The following is a 3147-nucleotide window of genomic DNA, read 5'->3' on the forward strand; positions in this document are numbered from 1 at the left end:
AACACACATGGAGCCGCTGCGTCCTCTTTAGTGGGCATGCGCACCTCAGCATACCAGGGCGACCAGATCACATCATGTAAGCCTCTGACCACCAAGGGCCAAAGCAGGGGTGACAATGTCACTGCCCCCCGGGGTCCTCGGAGTAACCCACGACTGCAACCAGCAAGCACACAAAATACCCTCTGATGCACGTTTTCACACTCAAGACACACACTCAATAAGTTACAGTGAGAACTTAAAATATCTCAAACAGCCCCCCCAAATGACAGGCAGCATCACATATCCACCATAGGTAAGAATCAGTACTCGAGTTGAGGGGGGATGAGGGGGGATGGCATCCCTCCTGAAATAAAAACGGTCAAAATCATCCCCCCTTTCCTTTCCTTCCCTTATGTCATTTCATCAATGAATGTGGTTGTACTGCTATTTCAACATTTAGAGTCATCACCTGAAAAATAACACCAGAAAAATAACTTATTTGACAATTTTCGCCTGTTTCAAGTAAATTTTCACTTGAAATAAGTAGAAAAATCTGCCAGTGGGACAAGATTTATATTCTCATTACAAGCAAAAAAAAGATCTTGTTCCACTGGCAGATTTTTCTACTTATTTTAAGTGAAAATCTACTTGAAACAGGTGAAAATTGTTGTTTTTTCCAGTGATGAGTCTTGTTTTAAATGTAATGAGATTTGTTTTACTAAAATGAGACATTTTAACAAGAAATAAGACAAATATTCTTGTTAAGATTTTGCAGTGATCCATTTTACTTATCCTGTGAAGGACAGAGTCATATTGATAAGTTCAGTTGTGTTGTGTTTTGATGTATTTGATGTAAGCCCAGTGGATATTTAAAGCTTACAGAAGGCTGCATTTAACTGCTGCTATGTCATTCCTGCAGTATTTCTGCAGGTGTTTTGGTCACTGCTATTATTTGTAATATATTATATTATTTGTAATCAGCACAAATTATCTGTTTTCTTTTTACAACTCGAGTACTGGTAAGAATATAAATGCAAGCCCAAGTAAAAACTCAGAATTAAAGGGGACCTATTATGGCAGTGGTCCTCAACCAGGAGACCTCCCAGCATTCAAATCCCATCTCAAAACTCACCTTTACAGAACTGCTTTTAATGTGTGATTAATGTCCTGTCTCATGTTGTGTCCTTTTGTACTGTCCTGTGTAATTGTAATTTGTATTATGTGTTTTGTTTTAATGTAAAGCGTCTTTGAGTGCCCAGAAAAGCGCTATATAAATAAAATGTATTATTATTATTATTATTAACCTTTCTTCAGTGATGTACCCCCTGTGAAATATTTTTTCAGCCAAGTACCCCCTAACCAGTGCAAAGCACCTTTGGTTGTAAAAAAAAAGACCTAAAACAGAGCACTGTGCCATCAGTAACTGATTTATTAAACATAAACATATTGCTGCTATGCTTCAACCACGACTCCATCGTTGGTCCAAGTGATTGACAGGTGAAGCCAGGTGATTGACAGGTTAGGTGGAACCATCCTGGTGTGGGGGATACTCTGCAGTTTTAGGATAATAAGTTGAATAGCTTACTCCTGAAGATAAAATTAATTTTATGAATTTAGACTTATATTTTCCTCAATTATTTATGAAATCTTTATTTTTAAAGGATTTTTGCATGGATGCTACTTTTTAAATATATGTATATTATAATCTCACGTACCCCCTGGAGTGCCTTCACGTACCCCCAGGGGTACGCGTACCCCCATTTGAGAACCAATGTATTATGGCATCTAATACCTATTTTAAACAGGCCTTGAATGTCTTAAAAACAAGCTTTTGATTGTTTTTGCTAAATAAATTAGAAATTCAGCCTCTGAGCCATGTCTTTATCTTCCCATTCTCTAACCTCATTATCTATGCAGGATTCTGAGTGGGCGGGGAGGCTATGATAATGAGGCACTGTGCTGATTGGCTGTCTGAATGACCCGATACACCGCTACGGAAACATGGCGGAAGTTCCGGCCAGCGGAGTTAGTTGTGGGCGTGGTTTCATGCATCAGAGGACAACGATGTAAATCGCTCCCGTCGTTACGTAACGACAGGCGCAGAATCTGAACGGCTTGTAGAAGCCACATCACACTTGAAGGCTCATCCGGGCGGCTGTACAGACACTGCAGAATTTGGTTGTTTTCCTCCTTCTCTGAGTTGGCAGGCTGAGGGGAGACCACTTTATATATGTTAAAGCAAGAGAAAATGTGTTTTTCATAATAGGTCCCCTTTAAGATCTACTGTACAGCTCATGCGATGAGTACACAGAGTCCAGTTATGCCACACAGACAGATAATGGAGAGCAAAATTTGCATAGTAAACAATGAGCAAAGAAGAGTTGCAAAAGCAAGCAAGCAAGCAGGAAATCCAGTCAACTGAGCTGGGGTTCGAGGCCTGGCAGGTCTCCAGAAGTCCAACGTCCAATGGGGTTTGGTCTTTTGATTAGGTGCTGATATGTTAAGGAATGTGCACCACTAACATATAATGTCAGCATGAGTATTGCATTACTCCTTAATAGTGTAATAGTGACATGTTGAAAAACTTGCGGCTAAATCTAAAGTGGTACCTTGATTGTTCTGGTTTTATTATATCCAAAAAGCACATGTAGGTCTCTACACCCCTGATTAAAATACATTTATGTATGATACGCAGTCCTGTAAGCACACATAAACTGTTTTAATCTGGGTAATATATCATTAACCTTTGTCCCAAGTTTATATTTTTTAGGCACAAAGTCTTGTAACTCCTGCATCACATTGTCCTTATGATCCAAGCAATCACTCTCCCATCCTTAGCATCACATTGTTTCCTTAAGCCTAAATCACAATCTAAATTATCTCAGGTTTCATCATCTGTAAGAGTTCCTTATCTCCTGATTCACAAATACTACCTCTTACAGCCATGATGCAACAGTGAATAGGATCCATGAAATACAAGAATACTGTTCTTGTGTCTCACTTTACCCTGGGGATCAGAGGCTTGCTTCAATGAATGGTCCCCGAGGCCCATACAGTCAGATCCAAACAGTCCAGAACACTCTAAGCAGGTTTACCACATCATCAGCAGAGCTGCCCCTGTAAAGGCTCCAGCTGGCTTCCTCTTTCATGACAAGACCTGCATCTGTT

This window comes from Cololabis saira, chromosome 10 (assembly GCF_033807715.1).
Source record: "Cololabis saira isolate AMF1-May2022 chromosome 10, fColSai1.1, whole genome shotgun sequence".
NCBI lineage: Eukaryota > Metazoa > Chordata > Actinopteri > Beloniformes > Belonidae > Cololabis > Cololabis saira.